This window comes from Cyprinus carpio, chromosome B17, assembly GCF_018340385.1.
Source record: "Cyprinus carpio isolate SPL01 chromosome B17, ASM1834038v1, whole genome shotgun sequence".
NCBI classification, from domain to species: domain Eukaryota; kingdom Metazoa; phylum Chordata; class Actinopteri; order Cypriniformes; family Cyprinidae; genus Cyprinus; species Cyprinus carpio.
In genome coordinates, this window is record NC_056613.1 from 17,413,563 (window position 1) to 17,441,364 (window position 27,802).

Here is a 27,802-nt window from a genome sequence, read left to right on the forward strand (position 1 = left end):
CACAGCTCCTTATGTTACTTTACTGCCACCCCCAAGATAGGTTTACTGCTTTCCATGATCCATAATCAAACAAGAAATCTGATCCTTAGTGTGATTTTTGACAGAAAGTTCATTAACATTTTCCTAGCAGTGTATAATATGCTTTATATTTAATTTCTTAAAATGTATTTATATTTATATATAATTATGAATCATTCCAAGGAGCTGCTCTTGTATAACACCCTACTAACAAACAGAAACAAACTGCAATTTGTGTGAACGTCAACCATAGTAGTTAAAAAGGCCTTTGAGATGGATTTTCCTTTTGTGTAAGTTTTTTTGTCTTTTCATTTTTAATATACCAGTTTTAACACTGACCATGCATTATCTGCAACAAACTTCAGTCTGCAAGTTCTTTGACAACACAAATGCGAATCCCCAACAAAAGCAGTTCACCAGCCAGCCTTACACAAGATAAATATGGAACAAATTGGCGGACATGGCCTGAGGAGAAACCACATTTAGCCAAGTTTATTCTTTAACACCCTTTCCCACAGCTTCCTCTCTTCTGTCACCCTGCATTTTAGCCCTTGGGGCAACTAACAGCACTGCTTTTTGGATGAAACACTTATCAACATATCATTAAAACTGACTGTACAGCTCTAATTCAAATGCGAACATAATTTACTGTGAAATAGGGCTGCACGATATTGGGAAAAAAATGACATTGCGATATTTTATTTTACTGCGATATATATTGCGATATGAAATCTAATCTAATTTTTTCTTACACACAAAAATGGGGTGAGCACACTTACATTCTCATTTTAAATGATTTAAACATCAGAGTATTATTTAAATTAGAGTAAATTATTTGTTTGTAACTTTAGGATATGGTTTGAATTGTTAACATATTAACTAACATGAATCATTAGTAATCATTAGTTCGCGAATCAGACGTGTACGGCACGCGTTGTGTAATTATCTCGGCAGTTTAGGATATCGCACAAGATTTGACAACACAGAAAACATTTCATCACTGGATAGTTTTTTGTTTTTTTTGACACCATCGTGTCAATTGATTTTGATTAATATGCGCGAGGGAGAGAGAGCAAGACAGCGCTCGTGTTGTTTGAAGACGGTGAAGGTGAGCACGCGCGGCCGGGGCTCGCTCGCTCTCGCGCTCTCTCTCTCTCTCTCTCTCCTCGTTCTTATATGCGCCCTGTTAAACTGACAGGACTTGAAAACACATGCAAATGATAAACTTTCACTATATGATGGTTAAGTTGTGCAATTAATCCGCGAATCACATTCGTCAAGCGCCGGGGAGCAGCTGGCCAGTACGGTTAATGAATAACGGATCAACTACGACAGCCTACATCGCACATCCTGCGATGTGACTATCGTGGATTCGTACATCGCGATATCGATGCTTAAACGACACATCGTGCAGCCCTACTGTGAAATAATGTTCACATACCATACTAGCTATGTGTCCAGGAACCGGAAAATAAACTTTTGAACATGTGCATGTGTGTTTATGTGTGTTTCCATGCATAAATATTATGATGCTTCAAATTGACATGATTAGAAGCTTTATAAGCATGAAGTTAGTCTCATAATTAAAGAAGTGATGCATGTATACATGTACATGTTGTATGTGGTTTTGTGTTCTTGCTTAGCTTGGGGCTCCATGCTGTTCACCTTCCATAATTTTTATATTCAGAACCGACAATCTCACTGGCTTCTTGCTTATCCATATTATCATCCACTATGCAAAAGACCCCCACCTCCATGTTTTAACTCCCGATCTACACTGCCTGCGGGGCTCTGGGGGATGGAACAGCACCTCTCACACATTGCCTCTAGTTTGAGGGGAAATTTATGCTCTGTTTAAAATATTGCACACTTGCTCTATTCAGCATTTGGTTCACAGCCATTAAACATTCATTTGCAAGTCTTAAGATTTTCATATTTTAAAACCCCATTAAATTGCATTTTATTTTCTGTATTGATATATTTCCTATTGCAACAGGAAACTTGTTTTTTTTCTCTCTCTCTCAAGTTTTTTTTATAGTTAGCAGGCTATAATTATGTCAGAAATGATCTATGGGTGCATTTTAAATCCACCTGGGAAGTTCGTATTTATGATTTAGGATGCTGTAATTACAACGTCTGGCGTGTTCAAATCACTTGGTAGGAGCAAGATTGCAATTCTACCACCACTTAAAAAAAAAAAAAAAAAATTCATCAGATGTGTCTTTGTTTACAGGTGATGTAAATTGAATCTTTATGTATTATATTGTAATACTCTCATATTTTGTAAACGCAACCTAGCTAGTTTTATTGTTAATGGGAAACAAATAATAATTTCATTCATTTCAACAAATTTACCATTAGTACAGACACTGCTTCTATTGTGTCCCCCATATTTTTTCACTGACACCTCTATCTTGGAAATAATAATTTCCCACTCGTAATTCTGGCATTGCTGTGGCTTTTAAATATGAACTTTCCAAATTACCATACAAATATAATCACAAACAACAACAACACGGTAGTGGAGTAGTTGAGAACACTTCTCTATATTTCAAATGAGAATCATTGAACACAGAAAGTATTGTGCTCAAGGTCTTATTTCATGTAAAATAAATGCTCGAGGGTTTAGACCACTGTAAAATAATGGTGAAAACGAATTAGGACAGACATATAACTATTAGGGTTTGTTTTTCAGTTTTACTACTACGCTTTTTTAACCACAACATTAATAATAATAATAATTAGCTAGTTTTATTTTAAATGGCAAACACATAATATTTAGGGACCAATTCTTACTATTAACTAGTTGCTTATTAGCGTGCCTATTATTAACATATTGGCTGTTTCTTAGCACTTAAGAAGCAAATATTCTGCATGACCACATTCTACATCCCTAATCAATACCTAAATTAAACAACTACTTTACTAATTATTAATAAGCAGCAAATTAGTTTACTGAGGCAAAAGTCATTGATAAACTGTCAATCAGTTTTGTCTCCCCATATTTTCTAGCTGACACCCCCAATGTGGAAACTCTGGTCTCAGAAAAAATGTAAAAAGACTTGTAATTACGTGTTCATGTTCGTTCAATAAATACAATCTTTCCACACCATATGATTTGCATGTGGTTTTTAGAGCATTTGATTAGACAAAATTTTGTGTAGTGCAGGATGAGTCATTAATTTTTTTCCCCAGAAGAGAAAGACTGTAAAATTTAGACATATGTATCTGCTAAAGGTTATTTTGTCAATTATATGCTAGTGTAGGAGTAGCATATAGATGGCTTCAAACTAATAGACACTGACTAAAAGCCTCAAAACTCAAGAGAACTGACAGAAATCAATCAAACTGAACACTTGTGATTGTTTCTGTGGGAGGAAGAGAGGGAGAAAGAGAGCAGCATTTGGAGAAATGAGACCAAACAAAGTTTTGTTTCAGACTATTTTAGTCTACCATGCATTTTGTCCTTCTCTCTCCACTTCCTTTTTCTTTAGAATCACCAGTTCTTCTGTGAGGGACCTCAGACACACACACACACACACGGAAATACACACAGGAACTTAGTTCATCTTGAGGTGGGTGCACACTGTAGGAACACTGCCAAGACGTCGCTATCTTAGACAACATCCGCAGATCGTAAAAGATTTCTTTTGTCAGAAAGTCTTTGTTTGCTTAGTGTAACTTCCTCACAGACTAACTGCCTTTGTGGTGAAGCTTCTGATGCAGCTCAGGCAGTGTCAGAAATGCTGAGCCTTATGCAGTTGGGCCTTATGACCTTAGAGATTTTGGGTTATCATATGATTTTGCTTCAAGTCTGCGGAGCAGGTTGGTTATTATGTACATTGTTAAGCTTGGTTTCACTTTGTTTTCATATTTGTGTATTTAGTGTATTTTTGGCCTTTTAAATTTACACTGCTTACTCTGTGACATTTTTATTACCATAATTAATCACAGTCATTAATCACAATTATTTGTATAAAAAAACTGATCACCAGTCAAAATTTAATAATTGTGACAGACCTATGAGAATGTGACAGACTACTGATGCACAATGACTAGTATATTAAAACGACAGTACAAGTATACAATTCTTATGCAAATGCCATTATAATAAACTTAATTTATTTAGCAGGAAAATTAGTAATTGCTGCTACATTAAACAGTATTGTATTTCTTTTGTTTATTTTAAGATTATTCTTGCGTGATTAAAGGGATACTCCACCCCAAAATCAAAAATTTTGTCATTAATCACTTACCCCCATGTCGTTCCAAACCCTTAAAAGCTCCGTTCGTCTTCGGAACACAATTTAAGATATTTTGGATGAAAACCGGGAGGCTTGAGACTGTCCCATAGACTGCCAAGTAGAGTCAAGGTCCATAAAAGGTATGAAAGTTGTCATCAGATTACTCCATCTGCCATCAGACGTGCAATCTGGGCTATATGAAGCGACGGGAACACTGTTTTGTAAGCGAAGAAAACAAAAATAATGGTCACCGGTCTCCTCTGTGTCTCTCCATATCACCGTATGCTGTGTTATGCTCTTCTGTGTCATCTGTGCCACAAGGATGCGATGTTTCTTCTTGTATTTAGTTTGATTTGAAATAAAACAGCGCATTTGAATAAAGTTGTTATTTTAGTTTTCTTCGCTTACAAAAAGTGTTCCCGTTGCTTCATATAACACAGATTGCGCGTCTGACGGCAGATGGAGTATTCTGACAATGACTTTCATACCTTTTATGGACCTTGACGCTGCTATTTACTTGGCAGTCTATGGGACAGTCTCAAATCTCCAGGTTTTCATCCAAAATATCTTAAATTGTGTTCCGATGACGAACGGAGCTTTTACGGGGTTGGAACGACATGGCGATAAATGAATAATGACAAAATTTTCATTTTTGTGGTGGAGTATCCCTTTAAGACATCAACACTAAAAATTAAATGAATTAATAAACAGAAATATTTTAACATAACTGCTTAACTAAATTAAACTGCTGAAGCCACTGGCATTTTGAAGGTTTTTCCACATGATGTTACAGTGGTCAGGTGGTATAAGATGGATTTAGGAGTTCTACAATGACACAAACCCATTTTACAAGTCAAAATCTCGTAATAACAGTAATTCTGACATGGCATGAACACACCTTATGTGTCACCCAGTATAAATGTGCATTGTGAAGTGTGACACAAAAGAAAGCTGATGTCGCAGATTCTGTCGAGGTTCTCTTTGGGGTCACATCATAGCATTATACCACCTGACAAGCAGCTGTCATTAAGAACAGCAAAAATCACACAGCGTGCAGCCTTGACTAGCTGTCTAAGACTGCAGATCTCTTGTCATTTTCACATACACTTTTCAGTGACAGCATATGTTTGAGAAAGTGTAAGAGTTTTGTGAGGTGCTGGTGTAGCAGCATTACAGGCCTGCCAACACCTCCCACTGCTTTTGACCCCTCCAGGAGATGCAGCCATCCAGAAATGCCCATCTGTGCTTCTACCTCCTCCAGCGTGATCTGTCTGTGTATGCGCTTATACCTGGCTCAGATCCACACACATTTACAGTGTGAATACACTGCAGGACTGTTTGTGGTTTGCTGTTGCCGTCTCATCCATGCATGCTTGTAAAAAACAGTGCTAGCCCGCAGCTGCTGCCCAGCATGAATAGAGACATTACAGTGGTTTCCATCACATGCCAACTGACACGTAACCTTTCATTCCACCTTTAATCTCGAAGACTGCTGACTTACAGCGTAAGCTTGACTCGTAAGTCAGTGTTTGTAATGAGCTTGATGACATGTACTTTGTTTTGTGCACATGCAGCATAATTCTAAATATTAATGGCTGAAAGGAGACAGAGTAGTACAAAAGTACTAGTACTTTGGGATCAGGTCGATTCTTTGGGACCAAGTCTTTTGGGACAAAGTACTGGGTCGATCTGGTAGCAGCTGATAGGTGGCTGCCTTTAAACACTCCCATTTTTGCATGAGCATCAAATGTTTCTGCTTATGTGTTTTTGCAGTGTTGAGCATTGTAGCCAATCACAAACATGTCTGATTTTTGACATTGTGATAGCAATGGACGAGATAAAAAAATTAAATATGTTATTACTAAGTTTTCTTGATCTTTTTAATGTAATGTTTGCATAATTGAACAATATTTTAAAAGGTTAGTTCACCCAAAAATGAAAATTCTGTCATTAATTACTCACCCTCATGTTGTTCCAAACCTGTAACACCTTTGTTCATCTTCGGAACATAAATTAACAGACAATATGTTATTAATAGGCATGCTAATAAGCAACTAGTTAAAGGATTAGTTCACCCAAAAATTAGCCCATGTTTTACTCACCCTCAAGGCAACCTAGGTTTATATGACTTTCTTCTTTCAGACAAATCCAATCAGAATTATATAAAAAATTGTCTTTACTCTTCCAAACTTTATAATTGCACTGTGTGGGTGTTTTTTTTTTAACTGTCCAAAAGAAGTCCAATAAAGCACATCCATTCATAATAAAACGTGCCTCACGCAGCTCCAGGGAGTGAATAAAGGCCTCCTGTAGTTAATCAATGGATTTTTGTAAGTAAAATATCCATAAAATATATTATAGTCATTCTACATGCAAGGCTGTTCTGGGTGGATGAGGTAGGTCGTATGCGTAGCACACGCGTCGGTGAGATATGCTAGTCTCGCGAGTTTGTTAACAGGAGCAAAGTAACATTTCCTTACTTTAGCAAAGGAAAAAAAAAGTCCTGGCTTATATTGAACTCCGACAACAATTTTTCTTTACAAATCCTCATTTTGTGCTTCTAATTTAAGACCGGCGTTTTGTTTTGCTCTCTCTCCTCCACTTATATTATATCTTAGTAATTGATCTTCCAGTTATCCAGCAACAACAGTGCTTGTAAAATCCACAAGGCCATAGGGTGTGCATTTGTCATTTTGGGTTTTAGAAGGCTGCTTATCAGTGTCCCGTTTGATCTGTACTGACAATGGCTTTGTAGCGGACTCCTACCGAACAGTCCATGCAGCATTACATCACCAAGTGTGGAACTTGGAATAGGGCCTTCACTTTAAAAACCAAACACATTATTTAAGAGAAATCCCCAGAAAGGAAAAGAGAAGTAAAACCCAGTATTGCACTTGGTGTGAATCGTGTGAAAATCTGTGTATGACAGAAATTGCCACTTTTCCTGTGCAAAGAATTTGTCGCCATCCCAATCTATAAGAACAGACACTGCAGTGGAAACCCACCCTGCAGCTGACTGGGATGTCAATGACCAAACCGCTCATAAATCATTCCGATTGGACTTTGCGAAGACAAGATCCACACATCTCCCCTTCCTCAGTCAGAATTCCAATGTATGGCGCTAAAATATTAAGCACTGGCATCTCATAGGTGCGGTAGATTTGGAAGAGAGCATTTAATAAAATATAACTAGCTTTGCCTTGTGTGTGCTCTAATACTCAGCACAAGATTTGTGATCGACTCTCCCTTCTATACTGAGAGTGCTGGGCTATGAAATATGAATTCCTTTACTTCCCCCTTGTGGGAAATGGTTTTGCTTCATATGAGACCAGGATTGTTATTTTTATCCAAAATGTTATCTAAATTATGCATGTTCCTATCTTCCCTAAGCATTGCCATGTTAAAATCACTTCCGCAGTTGTCAATTCACAGAGTAAGCGGGTGTTATTTGTACCCAACAATGTAAGTTGTTATGAAAGAGTTTAAAATAGCTAAATAAATACATAATTACAATGGTGACTGTGCCTTTATTTCATGTGATTGCGACTTATATCTTACAAATTCAACTTTATAGTTTAGTAAGTTTACATGCACTAATTTTCATTAATGCGAATGAATTCCGTATATGAAACCTAAATTTTGCAACCTGATTCACATTTTCGTTTACATGTGCATTTATGTATTTGAAACAAAACTTCAGTGCAATTTTTTGACTAAATATTTAGTCAATTTAGTCTCCTTCACTGATCAGTTTGTAAGATGTAAATAAAAATATGCATTTTAGTAAGAAGTAAACTATGTAAACAGCCAACAACCATGTAAATCTTATTTTGAAAGGGCTTTGGTAAACATCTGCATCACAATTCCGATTGAGAAGGATATCATATTCGAGCATTTACATGCTTAGTTGTTTTCCTATTGATCGAATCACACCCCTTTCAGTCCAAACATATTATTTGGATGCATATAAATGTAGCTAATGTGACTTCAGACTTCAGGACTTAGGAACAGTTTAACTAAGCAGGGCAAATTAGCATGAGAGCGCAATTCCAAAACAGTGCCGATGGGCATGGAAAATCTGCGGGTTATTTACTAACCACACATAAATTAAAGACACAATGCAACATCTCATTTACATATCGACCAACTTAATAGCCTACCAAGCGCAGTGCAAATTAGCATAGGCGCAAATAAATAATAAAGAAATAAAGAAGCCACAGTACGTTGAAAAGGATTGAAGGGTTGCAAGAAATTTTGATAGACCTGGTATTGCTTGACTCCTAGTTGAGGGTTCCAAGTCAACTTTTATTTCCTGAAGCAAATTAAAAATAACATGGCTTGACAAACGATATGTTCAGATAATGTGTTCTTCTGACATTCCTAATAAATTAATACCTGTGGAAAAAATCCTCTTTCTTCTACCACACACTTTCTGTTCTCTGTTCTGCCTCCTCCTAGCAACAACAAATACCAATAAATTGGATGCGTGATTCATTTGAAAAATCTAAAAACATAAATTCAAATACCAGTAATTTGACGAGCGCAAATGTTAGCAAATTGGATGCATGATTCATTTGAATACTCTCCTCCCATAAATTTTGCGTCTGAAATGAAACTCCTACAAATGCATATTCAAAAAGGTCAGGTGCCAAAATAACTGTGTCCACACCTTTTCAGCACTTATTTGTCAATGCAAGTCTTTAATTTATCATGACTGTACTATTTTAAGACCAAAAGACCAAGCTGTCAGTAAAACTGGCCCTTTAAATTTTACAATAGCAACTTTAATTTCCTTAAATTCAAGTTGCAACTCATACAATTGAAATGTATTTATTAAAAGTGTGATTTAAATTTTCATCATTCATTATAAATGTTTAATTCACAAAGTTAATATATTTTATTTTGTAGCCTGAGGCAGAAACTGACTTTCATATCGTTTATACAGTAAATATGTGTGTAAATGCATGTCATTCTTGGACTTGAGCCTTGCATAATGTTTTTCTATTAAAACTGATGCCACCATTCATCCTGAGCTCTGTTGCCACGGCAGCAGGGGAGAGTGGGTGTCGCTGGTCAGAGCAGACCACATCAGCATCAGTGATAGGAACAACGGATGCTTCTGGCTCTTAGAACAGCATCTCTCTCACATACAATACTTCAGCTCAAAAGTTTTACTGTTGACACTTGCACGCGCCTTCCAGTCCTTTTCATGAATACCCTTGAGGAGAAGACAAATTACCCCTGTCTAAGAGCGCTTTCCTGCTGACTCTAAAAAAAGAGGAGAATATTTACTTTGTGTCAGTGACGTGAATATTTTTTCTTATTTTACAGGGGGAGGGAATCGTCCACACATGTCCCAGCTGAGCTTTTTATAGGACACACAGTCTCTTAAACTTTCCCTCCTACATATGTCCTTCTAAACATTTACAAACAAACTTTTTTCAATTATATAAAAAAAATGTGTTTCAATTAAATTATAATAAAGAGAAGGCATTATAATAATGGGATTGTGATTGAAACTGGGCTGAACAGAAGAGAGACCCTCAGCGTATCAGTGTGAGCGAGTGAATCTGCTGGATAAGTTTCATGCGGCTCACTTCACTGATGTCCACTACAGTGCCTCAGAGAAGTAAAATATCGATTTCAGGATCCAAAGCCAGAGTTTTTAAGCCCAAGGGTCCATGGAGGTCCTGCAGGGGGTCTGTGGAAAGATATATAAACGTCTTTCCTTTTTTTTCTTTTTTTCGAAACCTACAGTTATTTTATACTATGTCCTATTTCTAAATGTGGAACATGTTCTGCTTCATAAGCTTTATATAACTTAATAATATTCGCTTACATGGCTGAGAGTCTGGTTGAGGGCATCACTAGGTCAGTAAAGTAAATCATTAATGACTGTTGATGTACTATCATGAGAAAAATAATTTGGTGAATTTTTCAGCCATAACATCCCAGGGTTTTTTTTAAAATCCATTTTAAAAAAATATATATTTTTTAAATTAATTATTTACATAAAAGTTTATGTACAAAATATCCATCACATTTTGCTATTAAATACAGTTCAGCATTTGAGATGCGCTTTTTCCATTGCTCTCTGGAAAAAGTACATTTCCGTTCAAAAGTTTATGGTCTTTTTAAAAGAAGTCTCATATATTTAAAAGAAGTTTAATTTATTCCTGTGTGACAAAGCAACATTTTCAGCAGCCATTAATTCAGCCTTCAGAGACTTTCAGAAATTACTATTATGTGCTTCTTGAGCTGATGCTCAAGAAACATGTTTCTTGATATTATGTCTTGATATTATTTTCAATTTAGAAAATGGTTATGCTGATTTGTGGAAATTGTTCAACTTTTTTAATTAAAGAATTCAAGTCCCAAATTATAAAATGTATTTGAAATAGAAATCTTTTATAGCATTATAAATGTCTTGACTGTCACCTTTGATCATTTTAATGCGTCCTTGCTAAATAAAAGTATTCATTCCTTTCAAAAAATAAAAATGACCTCAAACCTTTGAATATTATATACACTATTGAACGTTGTTAATAGATAAATTAAGTGAAGTATTGAGAGTGCTAATAGAGACTTTAGGCCAAATTTGCGGCATATGATTGTATTGCTGCAATCCTAGTCTACAGTACATTCAGATTCAGCACTTTAGTAGGATAGATGAACATGTGCCTATCATATGTGTGCATAGCCTGTCTGAATATGCATCTGATAAATGATTTTTACAGTTTTCACACACGTTCATTCTGCATGCTTCTGAGCACTCGCAACAGGTCTGGCAGCACTGAGATGAGGCTGTGATACTGTTAATATTCCTCTCTGGGTGAAAAAGCGTTCTCCTGCGTGTGGGCTGAGTGAGTCAGCCCTGCTACCACTGCTGTGTCTGTCCAGGCTCAGAGCTGCTGCTCAGCGAAGGAGAATCCCAGCACAAACCCCCCTCCTCCACCCTCTTAAACATGTCTCAACCATCTTTCAACAGGCCAACTAGAGCATGACAGCAGCCTCTCAGCCTCACTCCCCTTAAACCCCCTCAGAACACTCTCCTCTTCTCTCCTTCGCTCTTTCTCTCTCTTTTTCTGTCTTCCCTCCATCAGACGACACAGTCAGGGGGCAAATGTGTCACATCTCATAGCTCAAGAGTTTCATTATTAGGCCCTTCCTAAATATAGACACTCAAAATATGGCTCTCCATTTTCTCAGTGTAAGAAATGATGACAGATGCCACAAAGCCCAGTGTTTCGCTCCAAAAACACCTGGGTTTCTCTCTAACGTTCTTATGGCCCTTCATTAAGAGCAAAGCAAAGTTCCTAGAAAAGGCCGAACATGTTAAATGCATTAGACTCCTGCCATGAGAGCTAATAAGAAGGCATTCGAGGCGAGGTATTGACATGCCCTTGTTTTATGTGAAAGAAACTGTCCTGCAGGGCTTAATGTAGCTTTCAAACCAAATTTTGTTGACTGAATATCTTTTTAAACTCTTACATCCTTAAACATGAACACAGTGACACGGTGACTTCTTCTTTGAGCATTGTATTTACAGTCTGAATTTGTTATATCCTTTTTTTGAATTTCCTCTTTCGTGCCAAATTTATAAATGACAATACCATACTGCATAGTGTTAATTTCGTCAACAAAGATGACGACGAAAAATATTTGTTAACGAAAAAAAATTTCTGTGACTAAGATGAGACGTTGATGAGCTAAAACTAATATCTGATGATAAAATCAATGACGAAATTTATGCCACGTCTTCGTTAACCAGACGAGATGGGACTATAACATTGTTTAAGGACTACCGGACATTTAAAATACATCCTATAGGCTACTGTCTTGTCCTTCAAAATGTGCGTCCCTGTCATTGGATTGCAATCGGATAAGGGTCTACCAAAATGCAAACTAGTGATCTGAAACAATGGCTTCAGCACCCGAAGGGGTAGGGATAAGGTGACCAGACGTCCCGTTTTTCCCGGGGGTCACAATTAGTTGATTAATTTAAAGTTAGTGAAGGTGGGATAGGTGGATCTCTTTCGTATTTGTGTTATTGTCTTATTCTGCTTTTTTTATTATTATAAATTATATATATTATATATGAACAACTATAATTTTTATAAGTTTCTCCCTTTTTACTACTGTTAAAGGGATAGTTCACCCAAAAATGAAAATTGTCATCATTTATTCATTTTTCCAAATTCAACATTTCTCATAAGCTTAATTGGTTTGGTCTAGAGAGAGAAGAATTAATGACTATTTTTGTTTGAAGACTACATCTAAAATAGCTACCGAAATAAATGTTGGTAACTGCAGTTTGACTAAAAGTAATGACTAAAAGTTGACAAAAAATGCAATGACTTTTCGTCATGTCTAGACTCAAATGACTGGAATGTGACTAAGACTATTAAGCATTTTCGTCTCAAGATAAAGACTGACTAAATCAAAAATGCCTGTCAAAATTAACACTGGCTGCATACAAAAGAAATTACCCTTTTTATAAGCATAAAGTTGTCTTTTTTATGTACTTTAAGTATTCTTTTTAAAGACTTTTTTTAATTTATTTTTTTTTACTGTCAAATAAAGTTTATTCAATCATGAATAACCTTGAAATAAACAAGTTCCAGGATAAATTTTCTTATATGCACAAAATAAATAAAATAAAAAATAAAAGGTAATAGAAGAAAATGTCCCAAATCTTTTATTCATTCTCATTAAGTTATATGTAATGAAATTAAATCCTGTGATGGCAAAACTGAATTTTCAGAAGCTATCACTCCAGTCTTCAGTGTCACATCACATGATCATTCAGAAATCATTTTAATATGCTGATTTGGTTGCCTAGAAATATTTCTAATTATTATGAATGTTGAAAACAGTTGCTGCCTAATATTTTTGTGAAAACTGGGAAAAAATCTAACTGACCTCAAACTTTGGAACAGTAGTTTATGAGGCAGATGTAGTGACAACCATATCATGATTAGTGTTTTTAATATAAAATGTTTCATTTTATCTGTGAATAAGCAAATCCCAGAGAACTGCAGGACTGTGTTTTTCTAGGGTATTGGGTAAAATAAGACACTCCTGTAAGAAACCCATTTGAAATTGAAGATCTTGCAAGTCACTGCTTATCTCTTTGAGCATTACTTTTTTATATCATCAGAAAGATCACTACTGATAAAAAGGTGCGTGAGCATTTATTTCCAAAGCTTTGATGACAGGCAGGAGTTGTATGTGCATGTGATAAGACTGTCATTTACTATTCTGTTGACATCTGACAACCTTTCACAACCTTTTACTCATTTTGATATTTTCTGATAGATATAAACAGCACAATGAGACGGCAGTCAGACTTGCTTTCTGTTTCACTTCTCTATTTTATAAAAAGAAAGCGCACTCAGGCATATGAGCAGAGGTAAGCACACATGTTGGTTTCACTCTCCTGGTGAGAACATAGACGCAATGGAATATGTGTGTGTGTGTGTGTGTGTATATGTGTGTGTGTGTGTGTGTATATGTGTGTATATATATATATATATAGCTGCAAATGAGACAAAAATTACACATTCATAAACTTCATTAAGCCGGGCTCACACTACAGGAGTTTTAAAATCCAACCAAACGGAGCAGTTTATCAGCACAATATGACTGAAGTGCAGTTTATGAGTGGCGCGCGAATCACTGTAAACTCATTCACCAGCGTGCAAGAAAAGTGTGATAAGATGAAGCTGATGGTCAAATATGTGATTTATTTGAATTATTTAGAGAAACACTTTAAATGCTATGGAGAATGTCGAACTGTATCTAAAAAAGGCAAATAACTAAAAAGACTGATGAAAAGAGGAGAAAACAGTCTTGAACCAGCACTAACATATATTAAAATCTTTTTCAACTAATCATGACCCCCTTTACTAGAATTTGTCACATTTATTGTAGGCTTATTTATTGTGTAAAATTTTGTCTAACTTGTTGTAGAATTTATATTTAATAATCTGTTAAGGGAATAGATTTTTCCCTATAGATTTATATTACAACTGTGACATGTTGTAGCTATTGGTTCTAAATGTGCAGGCGGTTGTTTATTCATAACTAATGTTATATTGATTAAAGGTGCTGTATGTAAGTTTTTGACTAATAAAATGGCATAATATGGTTGCAGATATTTAAGAAACATGCTAAGTTAACATACTTGTTTATCTGAAAAACAATGCTACAGTCAGTTATTCTCCTTTGAAAATGTGTGTTCCGGGCCGGAATGTCGGTCTCTCTTTTTGTTTGTGAAACCCGCCCACTGCCAGTTTACACAATTGTATTTTGGCATCTCGGGTTGCCAGTTGGCAGAAAACACAGCGCATTTCATTTCATTCATCGTCAAGTGTGCTCGTTCCTGTTGGTGTCGTCAATCTGGCAACCTGCATGTGCATCAAGTCTGAGGAGGAGGGGCCGGGTGAAAAAAAACCCTCTCCAATATTTTGAATTTGGACTGCAATACCTAGTTCAACCACTACATATAGCACAGGTGTCAATCCTACATATAGCACCTTTAATTAAAAAAAAGTAATTATTGGCCTGGTAATGATTAATAGGCTAGTCGTATTATAACATTTACATTTATGCATTTAGCAGACATTATGCTTTTATCCAAAGTGACTTATAGTCCATTTAGGCTATACATTATTTTATATTTTTTTATCAGTATGTGTGTTCCCTGGGAATTGAGCCCACAACCTTTTGTGCTGCTAACTCAGTGCTCTACCACTGAGCGACAGGACAAATTCAAACTGTAGATTATAAGTGCCTAAATAATATAAAATACATTACATACATACATACATACATACATACATATATATATCCTATGTTAACAAGTAATTATATATATATATATATATATATATATATACATACATATATATATCCTATGTTAACAAGTAATTGTTAACTATGATGTAACTTTATTGATATATATATCCTATGTTAACAAGTAATAGTTAACATTTAACTAAATTTAACCCACCAACCATACATAAAAAAAAAAAAAAAAGACCAACAAAAAAAAACAAAAACAAAAAAAAAAAAAAAAAAAAATAAACATTGAGTATCCATGACCCAGGAAAATTGTTCACTCTTCAACCCAGCACACACATATGGAGAATCTTTGCAGATTATCTTCCCTCAAATCTTAAACATGCACACACTACAAACCTCAAAAGATCTCACACAGAGGATCGTCGCTGATATCACATCACACACTACAAGATATTATTATGGTGATCATGCCAGAGGGAGCACCTCACGTGATCTCATGCAGAGGATCGTCGCTGATATTTCAGTGATGTTTACATAGGTTAGCTAGCGTGCTAGCAGCTTTCTGCACTCACCCGGTACTTTCAAAACTGAGGCGATTTCACCTCAACGCTTCTCTTTCTCCTTATGGTTGTGATATATTTTCGATTATACAGACAGTGTTACTAAGCAGTTTCCTCCATCTCCACTATCCATCGGACCCTGTACAGCAGCTGTTTTGAGGTCGTGCACTGGCTGTTGAGAAAGTACTGATGTAATCATTTAGCTGTCATCATTCCGATTTAAATCCTAAATAGCAAACATGTTTGATATGATCGGGCCGGCCCTGATCTGTGTGCGAGAAGATCGGGAGGTGCAAGATTCGATCGGTGAATGCCTCACATTAGCAGATAATCCGCGCCAAACATCGGGAGCGATCAAGGTGCTCGACAAGATTTTTGCTCCGATTCTCGGGAGGGGGAAATCATGGCTAAAAATGCTGTAGTGTGAGCCTGGCTTTAGTCATTTCAAGTCAGTTAAAATTAATTAGCTGAATGTAAACATCAACATGTGTGCATAAAGTTATTGTAGTGATGCTATTTTTCAGATGTTTGTTTTATTTGCACGTTTTAGTGATCCATTGAAGTGCCTGTGTATTTACCAGGATTGTCCCTGCTGCACATGCTCAAGTTGCTTAGCAACAGCTGTTAGTGGTCTTCAGGAAATGTTGGCTGAGGGGCTTGTTTGCTTGACGGTGCTTATAGAAGCTTCCTTCACTAAATACCAATAAAGTCAGCTCATGGCATCTCTATTGAGAGCACTCACAAGCTCTTATCTATATGGCAAGGGTGATGGGGCTTTTCATGGAGTCTGACATTACTGTGTACTGTGAGCTTACTAAAAATACTCAAGTCATCGTACACAGCATTTCTTATTATCTTAATAGAGCACTGTGGCATAAAACATATTGTGTAATGGGTTGATAAGATTACTTGATTAAAAATCAGTCATACTTGATTGACTCTACATACTGTGGACCCATTTATCACTGATATGAATATCCGACTGAAGTGATCTTATCACATATGAAGAGCAACAAGGTTCAGCAGTAAGGTTTTTTATTTTGCTGGTATTTCAGATTTTACTGGCCAACACCACATTTATTAATTGAATTCGAGTTTATATAATTTAAAATTTGCATTTCAACTTTTAAATTAAATGTGATAAAAATATACTTATATTATTTAAAAATCTGTTATTTCTTATTATTTATTTTGGCCAACACTGAAGCACAGAACAGAACGAAATTAGCACAACACAACTGGAACAAGTCGCAACACATAGAAATTAGCACAACACGACGGAAACAAGCCGCACCACAACAAAATTGGCACAACACAACAGAAACAAGCCACAACAAAATGGAAACAAGCTGCAACAACAAAATTGGCACAACACAATGGAAACAAGCCACAACAAAACAGAAACAAACACAATGAAATTAGTCCTATGCATTGTGTTGTGGCGATTTCGTTGTGTTCTTTCTTGAATTGTTCAATACAATTAATTTAGAAAATAGAAATTTCCATATCATGCTGATTTTATTATTATTATTTTTTTCAAAAGAAGCTAAGCTTTCCTTACAAAGAAAAATTGCAATAACAGCTGCAAAAGCTCTAACACATCCATAATTGAAATACAGCTGTATTATACATACTCAGAATGAACTAACCCAACAATAAACCTATGTACGAATGAGAAACTAGAATACTTTTTTTTTTTTCATGTATAACCACTAAATAAAGAAGGCTCTCCCAAGTTTCCTCACTTACAATCTGATAAGGAGCAATGGCAAAGAAAACTGTGTAAATATAATAGACCAAATGATTGAAGTAGACACACCTGGACAAATAAATAGGAACAGGAACATATCGCTTTTTTCCTATTTGAGAGGGTTCTATAAGCAGCGGTGGTTAAAACTTGATGAAGTCCCAGATAAAGGCGCAGTCTCATGGAAATGCATTTACTGTCTTTCCTGTATCGCATATTTGCTTTGAAGCTTTTCACGGGAGCCCGCATGAGTTAACGGCTGTCCCAGCATTGCAGAGGAGGAACGGGATGTGTGTTGACCCGCATCACACAGAAGAAAGGTGTGATGTTGACATTCTTGCACACTGTCTGCCACATACTTCATATCATTAAACATACAGATAACCTCTGAGGATGTATCCATTTAGAAGCTATGACCTTTGTGTTCGCACTGGAGCTTGTGTGGTTACGTGTGTTTGTGTTGTAGTACTGTACTGTAGAGGGTTGCTGTCTGGGATGTTAATAGAGTAATGAAGAGAGATCAGCTTCTCTGCAGCATGGGCTGGGAGCAGGTCTAGACTCTGCAGGACTTCTGCTGGTCCACCCCCATCTTCATCCATCCACAGCTAACACTGTCAGCTTTCAAAAAAGCAAACATGGAACGAAACATTGCTTACTTTCATTGTGGCTCTAAAATTAGATGCTTGGATGGAGGTCCCCCGTCTCCTTTGTTTGCTTTTAATCAGGCGATGGCCCTGTGGGTCACTGTCAGAGATCACTGCCCTCCATTGTTTAGGGATGTCAGAGGAGGCAGTGCTGCTTAGAAAAGAGTCTTTGGATGCAGTGAGAGTCTCCATTGTGGTTGTAAAGAAGGAGGATGAGGTGCCAGGATCAGCCAGAGCTCCATGGCTCTAACTCTATTGTGACTTTAAGATGGTTGGCTTAAACTCTGAAAGTGGCAGCCACGAGTTACAAGGGTATGGAACCAGCTGCAACAAAACCTTAAATTTAGGAGATCCCTTAGTTGAAACTTTTAACAATAATATATGGGATGGTTAACCCAAAAATGAAAATATGAAATTATTGGCCATATCTTCAAAATTATTTATTTTGTGTTCAACAAAATAGACTTGTAGAGTTTTTATTATTATTATTATTAATCAAAGAGCCCTGAAAAAACAGTTAACACAAAAAAAAAAAATCATTAAATTTATGTTTCAGATTGATTCTTAATTTTTATTGCAACAATAATGTGCATATTTAAATTAAATTGTGTGAGTGCAGCTTTATATTGGCCATAAACCACCCTGCTCTCTAAAATATTGGCATCAGCCATTAGAAATCCATATTAAAAGGACACCTGTCATCATTTACTGAACAATCTCTGAGCTGCTGTTCCATTTATTGTAAATGGAAAGGGAACAGCTCCAAAAAGGACAAAAAAGAACTATAAAAGCATTAAAAAGTGGGCATACAGAAAGTCATAAAAGATGTGGTGAGTTAATGATGACAATTTTTATTTTTGGTTGAACTATTCCTTATTCTTCTCTACACTTATTACAGGATATAGACTGACAGTCAGATGATGCCAAAGGCAGAAAGAAAGGTTAGATGAGCTATTACGAACTGTTCAAGTCTGCGAGATCACTCTAGTCAAACATGACGGCCATTCCTCCTTCCATTGAAGCTGAGAATCGGCACCAACAAGATGAAAAGCCAAGACAGAACAATAGCAGGCGAGAGAGTACTCAGGTGAGACATATGTTCCGCTGATGAAATAATTTATCCTCCACCCATGAATCAACAGGGTGAGACTTTAGCTTGATTGCTCTTACATCAGTGCATTCAGTGTAGCCAGAGGTGGTGAGTGAGAGGACAGGCTGAGTTCTAACACATCCACTCATGCACTCATAGGCTTTCCTCATGTTTTTTCATCCCTTGGAGGCAGCTGCAAACCGATTAGCCCTTTCTAGTGAGACAGACTCATGGAATCATCAGTGCTGCTCATTAACCAAGCAACACTCAGCAGATCAATACTCTACGCAAGCACAAGAAGAGATACTGAGCCTGGTTTTAAACAACCCCCAGACTGACTGCATCGTCTTCTGCTCATAGACTATAGTAAAGAAAATGCTATAGCATCTCTCTCACAGCCACAAATATAATGTACTGTATTTATTATGTAACACAAAATTAGCCTTGATTTAAAAGTACCTAGTTCAAATGTTCACACTCATGTTTATTAATAATTACAAACAAACAATTAATGTATTTCACCTGTCTAATAAAACGCATAACATACTAAAGTGTCTTTGGTGTTTCCATGTTTTCTAAAAAAACAAATCGAGGGCTTATGACATCATTGGCAGGCAACACAATGACACTATGGACACGGTCTGTGTCACTAGTTAAAATTGCTTATTTCTCTGGATTTAAACATTCTTCGAAACATTTGGGATAATGTATGTACACAAATCAGCAGAAAATATTACACTGTTCTAGTGGTTTTTGTATATTTTAATAAAAAATCTTACATATTGTGCCTTTAAATGTTTTAATTGGTCAAACATTTAGAAAACTACAGCAAATTATGTCAATTAAAATGTAACCATTTACTCCATGTGTTTCATATGTAACCTCAACTAAGATTTATTATTTGGGCATCATAAGAAATTGCTGTGGAACTAGTAATTATATTTTAAACTGACTTTAAGAAAATTATTAACTGGTGTCTATCAATCACTACACACACATTACAACACACAATAGCCTTTATTTAATAACAATCTGCGTTTATAACCTTTGTCATATAGTCTATAAACATGCAGGCTTAAAGGAATAGTTCACCCAAATGAAAATTTGCTGTTAATTGTCTCCATCCAAGATGTAGTTAACTTTTTTCTTCAATTGAACAGTAAAAGAGATTTTTAGGTGAAACCATTGTCTTTGGAAATTCATAAACTGCGTGGCTGCCGGATTTTAAGAGTCAAATAAACATGCACAGACAAGACCAATCAAAAACCGGCAGCCACAGATGTCTAGTGTATGAATCGCCATTTCAGATAAAAATCTTCTTTACTGTTCTACTGAAGAAATTCACCAATATCTGTGATTGCCCGAGGTCATTAAAATGTATAAAATTTATATAATTTAATAACAGCAAATTACCATTTTTGGGTGAACTATCCCTTTAAAGTGCTCCAGTTGTCAAACATTTTTGTAATGCAAATGCAAAATTTATTGATTTAATGAACGTAAAAAAGACTAAAGTTAAACAAAATATTTGCAAACAAAAATTTACAAATATTACTACTGTTCACAGCTGAATCTTTAAAATGAGGCAGTAGTCAGAAAAAATAAATGAACCAGGTCGTACAGTTCAACTGAACTGAGTCAAGTAAACTCCAGTCAATGTATTTATTAAATTTAATTCATTTCAAGTTTATTTGTATAGCGCTTTTTACTATACACATAATTGCAAAGCAACTATCATCAGTTGTGACTGTCAGTTTATGTGCATATGGCAGAAATGTTCGGAAAAATCAATTAAAGACGTAAACAAACAGACGATTAACACTATAAACTTATAGCAAAATGTGGTAGTTCTGTATGTTGTTTCAGGGTTAGCATCATCTGAGGTCCTCTGAGGTGTTGGCATCATCTCTTCTCAGGAGTTCTGGATCCAGAATGGAGCTTGTGTAAATCCTTACATCCTGTGGCAAAACAGAGAAACAAATAGAGATATAATTATCATAGCTGCAGTTCCAGCCTAGCAAAATTAATTAGTTTAACCCAAGCTAAAGAATAATAATGCACATTTTATCAGATATAACTGCAGTCCAAAATTATGAGATGCATTATTTGAATGCTTGGTCAAAGAGATGTGTCTTTAATCTAGATTTAAACAGAAAGAGTGTGTCTGAACCCCGAACATTATCAGGAAGGCTATTCCAGAGTTTGGGAGCCAAATGTTTAAAAGCTCTACCTCCTTTAGTGGACTTTGCTATCCTAGGTACTACCAAAAGTCCAGCGTTTTGTGACCTTAGGAAGTGTGATGGATTGTAGCGTGATAGAAGACTAGTAAGGGTCCACAGGAGCTAAACCATTAAGGGCCTTTTAAGTAAGTAATAATATTTTGTAACTGATACGGAACTTAATAGGTAGGCAGTGCAGAGACTGTAGAATTAGTGTAGCTAATATGATTATATTTTCTTGACCTGGTAAGGACTCTAGCCACTGCATTTTGGACTACCTGTAGCTTGTTTATTGAAGATGCAGGACAACCACTTAGCAGTGCATTACAATAGTCCAGTCTAGAGGTCATGAATGCATGAACTAGCTTTTCTGCATCAGAAACAGATAACATGTTTAGTAGCTTGGCAATGTTTCTAAGATGGAAGAATGCTGTTTTTGTTACATGGGAAATATGATTTTCAAAAGACATGTTGCTGTCTATAACACCCAGATTTTTGACTCTAGAGGAAGTAACAGTACATCCGTCTAGTTGCAAATTGTAATCTACAAGATTCTGTGTACTGTTTTTTGGTCCAATAAGTAATATATCTGTCTTATCCGAATGTAATAGGAGAAAATTGTTGGTTATCCAATCTTTTACGTTTTTAACACACTCTGTTAGCTTTGATAATTTAGATACCAAGGGGCAACATGTATATTGAAAATAGCAGAGGACCTTGACATAACAGTGGAAACTAATCCCGTATTTTCTAATGATAATACCAAGGGGCAACATGTATATTGAAAATAGCAGAGGACCTAGGACAGATCCTTGTGGCACTCCATATTTGACTGGTGATAAATGAGATGACTCCCCATATAAATAAACAAAGTGGTAGCGATCGGACAGGTAGGATCTAAACCATCTTAAAGTCTGCCCTTGAATACCTGAATAGTTTGGATCGATCTAGGAGTATGTCGTGATCTATGGTTTTGAACGCAGTACTTAGATCAAGTAAAATTAGCAATGAGATACAGCCTTGGTCTGACGCAAGAAGCAAGTCATTTGTAATTTTAACAAGTGCAGTTTCTGTGCTATGGTGGGGCCTGAAACCCGACCTGAAAAAAAAAAACCTGAAATTCTTCATAGAGATCATTTTTTTGCAGGAAGGAGCACAATTGAGCAGACACAACTTTTTCTAAAATTTTAGACATAAACGGAAGATTTGAAATGGGTCTGTAATTTGCCAGTTCACTAGGATCTAGCTGTGGTTTTTTAATAAGAGGCTTAATAACCGCCAGCTTGAATGGTTTTGGGATGTGACCTAAAGATAACGACGAGTTAATAATATTGAGAAGTGGTTCTTCTGCTACAGGTAACAACTCTTTCAGTAATTTAGTGGGTACTGGATCTAATAAACATGTTGTTGGTTTAGATGCAGTGATAAGTTTATTTACTGTAGCTCTTCCTGACCTATAGTTGTAAAGCACTGCAGTTTATCTTTGGCTGCAATGGATAAAACTGAAGTATTAGACGCTGTAGAATCTACATGTGTTATTGTATTTCTGATGTTATCTATTTTATCAGTGAAGAAATTCATAAAGTCATTACTATTTAACTGTGAGGGGATATTTAGATCGGGTGCCGTCTGGGTATTTGTTAATCTAGCCACTGTGCTAAATAAAAACCTTGGATTGTTTTGGTTATTTTCTATGAGTTTGTGGATATGCTCAGCCCTGGCAGTTTTTAGAGCCTGTCTATAGCTAAATAGAAAGTTTAAAATCTTTTGTAACATTATTACTCTTACTTTCTAGCTTTTGATCAATTTAATGTGTCCATGATAAATAAAAATATTCGTTTCTTAAAAAAATCTCACTGACAACAAACATTTGTACAGTATTGTATGCATATTTTATTTTGATGTTTATTCAGTGTGCAACTGTATTAAATATATATACTAATGTATTAACGGTATTTAGACATTTAGAAACAGTTGCAAAAAACAGCAAAAAATTTTGATATTGCAAACACATTTTTTGATGTTGACAGTCAACATTCTCTGAAGGTTAAGCATTCCCCGTCTCTTGCAAAGAAGAAAAAAATTCAATTTTAAGAGTTTTATCATTTATAAGTGCCTTATATTGTACCCTATTTGTGGAAAGTGCCCATTATCTTTTTCCAGGGTTTGAACATTTTATTTCCCTCCCTCTAAATACTATCCTTTTTGATTGTTTTGTGCTTTCTTTTCTTCCTTTTGAGAGTCCTGTGTGATTGTTTCACAGTGAAGGAATGTAATCACCATGTCAAAAACACCTACCGTTCTTCTTACAAGTCTCTAAATGCTTCCCACATCTCTCCGCCTCTCACACCTGTGACCCCAGTAACATTTCATAGCGTGTACAGCATTAAATTCACAGCTCGCATGGTATCTATGCAATACATTGCAAGAGTGCAATAGATTTTAATGAAAAAGCTAAAAAAATGACTCAGGTATTTCTCTTTTCTTATACTTTAAATCCATTTATCTGTTTGCTCGGTGTCTGACCATATTTCTTTATATAGACCAGCACATATTGCCATTTCTTCAATAATAGCTCAAGGCCAGAATGACAAGCTCATTTTTCCTTTGGCCTCCAAATCTCTTTGTCTTTCTGTCATATTCTCGCATGCATTTCTAGCACACCCACCGGAGCAAAGGTCATCTATTGTACAGTCTCATAAAAAGAGCAGAATCAAGGCCTACTTTATCCTGCAACCTCAATCAGCTAACCTGACACTAAATACATCTGACAACCTTCCAGGCACCGCCGCATTGCTGCTCGACTTCTAGAGCCTTTTCCATTAAGGCAAAATATAGCTCTGTACTTACCTCATGGCCTGAGCAATAATATGTTCTCACTAAACATCCATCCAATGTTCATCCACTGCTATCATGATGCATATAGATTTATCTTAGCTTGCTCTTGAAAGCCACTAAACCTATACCATAAAACACACACCCACGTGTACACTCAACCTTTCCACTCTCATAAGAAGTTAAATCAAATTTATACCCAACCTCAGGCACACATTCCCAATCGCACTTGCAGCTCACCAAAAGTCTATTATAGCTCTTGACTCAGCACTCTAAAGTGCCGAGATGATTCAGCATCGCTCTTTCTGGCTGCTCTCTTGCTGGAGATCTGTTGACTCCTACAGATACGAATTGTAAAAATTAAATAGAAAGGACTGAGTAGTCACACGGTACAAGATCAGAATTGGTTATGGTCCGTTACTGAGGCAAGAATTATTAATATTGCTCATATTTAGAGTTATGGGTTTGTTCGAACCCCTAAGCCTGAAGTAAGGGCTCATGGTCACTGGAAAGTTTAGAATCTTCAACTGTATGCAGTGCGTAAAAACACAAGCATATCCCATGCATGAGTATTACATTTTATTGCATACCTCGTCCCACGCAGTTTGTTCTACAGATATGAATGATAGCTTACCCCAGCCACCTCCACTGTAAAAAGGTGTATAAACGATTTCCACTCAGAAATTGCTAGTAAATTTCACAATAATTACTAAGAAACAGCAAGTAACACATTGAGTTAAACATGATATTTTGAAGTAGAAAGACTGAAATGGTATTTTTGGTCAGACTTTAGTTTAGGGACCAACTCTCAATATTAACTAACTTATTAACTATGATTTTTTTTCTAATTTGCTGCTTATTAATAGTCAGTAAGGTAGTTGTTAAGTTTAGATATGGGTTTGGATTAAAGAATCTAAAATATGTTCATGCCGAATAAAGCATTAATATGTGCTTTAATAATAGTACTATTAAATGTAAAATTATTTTTGGCAGTCTGGAGACCAACTCCCAGAGAACTAGAGAGCACCTTAGCAACCACCTGTCAATGCTCTTGAAACCTAGCAGCCATCCACTCTTAAACTTTTTTATTTTTTAAAAAAGAAAAAGTAAAAATGTAGTTTTATTTATGCCTATCTTACATCATATCTGCCTGGCTTAAAGTTGAGTAAGATATGTAATGAAACTGGTGGGTTGCTATAGCTTGATTTCAGTTTCCATTTGGGGGTTTCATGTATTTGAAGGCCTGCTCAAGCACACACACACACACACACACACACACACACACACACACACACACCCTCAGGAACTATAACTTGCCTTTGTAATTTATTGCATTTTTTGCTATATTTTTTGTTTATTGTATCATTATTATTGTATTGTAGAAGTGCTCATGCACATCTATGGCAGACAATTCATCAGAGCACTTTATATTCTACAGTAGCTGAAGTATTCAGTGTGGTTCACACACCTACAAATACACACAAGCTAATACACCTAGAGAGGGAACACCAGATTGCCTTAACAGGTGTTGCCTGCCTAATGTGACACTTATTGAATATAAAACTGATGAAAGAGACAAACCAAAGCTTTTCCATCCTAATTGCCCTCCCACCCCCCGTTCAAACAGGCTTACTCTTTTGCATAATTGTTTTTATATACACACATGCACAGGTCCCTCTGAGAATGTGTCTGTTCTTTCCGAGCAGGTGTGACCTTTTCTCTGATGATCTGTGATAGCCGCAAGCCACACCTTTTACCTTGTGTCTCAGCATGCTAAAACTCACACACACAATGAGTGTTGTGTACACCATTGCATAGTATCTCACTTTAGTGCAGCTTCTTGCAAAACTTTCACACTTAGGCCACAGTCTAACACTATATGCCTTTCTAAACCTCAATTTACAGCCGTTTTTTTAAGATGTAGGTATGCGCAATAGTTTGAGAGCCATTTCACCACATTATGACATGCATATACAGTATAGAGATATTTTTTATTAATTTATATATTTATTCAGGAAGGATGCAATAAATTGTTCAAAAGTGACGATAAAGACATTTATAATTCTACATGAGAGATCTATTTCAAATAATTGCTGGTTTTTGAACCTTTCTATTCATCAAAGAATTGTGTTTCACATATCACAGTTTAACAAAACTGCAGTTATATCAGCAATAATTAAGCACAATACACATCAGGTGTGCCTCATCTTGCCCTTCCAGTGGTGTTCAAGTGCTGTGCCCCGTCCTCCTGGCCACCTCCTCCTGGTGTGAGTTTGGACATGGGCCGGGAATAAAAGGGCCAGGGGATGATGATTGGAAGTAGAGAACTCCAACACAAGGACTTATGCCACAATTGAGGCCAAGTGGAAGTTGTTAACTGTTCTTTCAACACCATAAGAACTAATTATTCCGCATATTTTTTGCTGAGCATTACATTTGGCCACCTGAACTAAAACACCTCATGTAACAGACTTAACCATCTTTACAAAATGCATTTCTTTTTTTTGCTATTTATCAAATTTCGAAAGCATTAGATTTTATTTTTCATTCTAATTCCATAAATCTATAGCTTTTTTGGTTTTCCAAACATTTTGGGATCTGACTTCTGCATAAATTTTTGTTTACGATGCAAGTTTACTCACACAGAAATTTAAGCCCACATTTTCATGTAATTGATTAGAATTTCACTATGCAAACAAAATAAACGCAACTTCCTGCATTGCAGTAAAAGTTCACCCTGGGGCAAGCATGGCATTTGACCTGGCCAAGTTCATTTAACTCCTCCATGAGACGTCTACAGAAACTGTGAGAGAGCAAAAAGTAACAGCCAGGGTTGGTGTTTTAAAAGCAGACGAGATGTAGAAACATCTGGTTATGAAGATTGTTATGAAATGCTCCAACCAGATTTCTGGTCACATTAATTCAAATTGTAAACTGGATAAATGTACATCTTGTCTGTGGGTTGTTCATGGTATAAAACTCTTTCATTTTATGAATGTTGTAGGTTGTTCTAAGCAGAAGCACAAATGTCCTCAGAGATGTTTTTGAGCAGGGAAAAATGTTCCATCCCACGGCATCATTCTTGGAGTGGCTCTGAAATTTATGAAGTGTCAGATTTCTAGAGCTGAATCTCAGGATCTAATATGAAAGATCAAGGCCTGGTTTTATGGTTTGTTTCTTTTAAACTCTTTATATAAGACTCATATCTTACATTTCACTCGTAATCTTAATCCAATATGAAGACAAAAAGAACGAGAGCAGCCTGTCACCTTTTGCAGTTTTGTATTTGTATGTGATGGCCTACTTAACCTGTTCACATTTAAGCCCTGTGGCTTGTACTGCTCTAGATACTGTACAAAACATGAGGCATGTGCATCCAGACCACACCTGAACAACACATGCTTGTGTTTCTCATCCTCCTCAATGATTAAAACATTTGTCTTCTACCTGAATGGTTATCAGTGATTCCCACAGGACACTGGATCTGTACAGGAGTCAGGATGCATAATGCAGTGTGAAGTCAGTGGGAGTGGTCCATAGACATGTGGAGCTCCCACAATGCACCTCTACAGGAATGAAAAGAGCTGAGAGTTTGCACATCAGTATGGCAAAGGAAATTAGAGAGTCTATTATACTTGT

General features: G+C 36.3%; 1 protein-coding gene across 2 annotated transcripts in view; it reads left to right on the top strand.

Annotated features, from left to right (window-relative positions):
• The window catches only part of LOC109048026 (alpha-(1,6)-fucosyltransferase-like), an 80,083-nt gene that overhangs the window by 15,323 nt on the left and 36,958 nt on the right, over positions 1 to 27,802 (top strand). The window contains exon 2 of one of the 2 annotated variants that reach the window (XM_042742593.1): positions 9,594 to 9,649. The exons of the other annotated variant lie outside the window; for it this stretch is intronic. The gene's annotated coding sequence lies outside the window, so the exon portion shown is untranslated. The remainder of the gene's footprint in view (positions 1 to 9,593; positions 9,650 to 27,802) is intronic. 2 annotated transcript variants of the gene reach the window in all.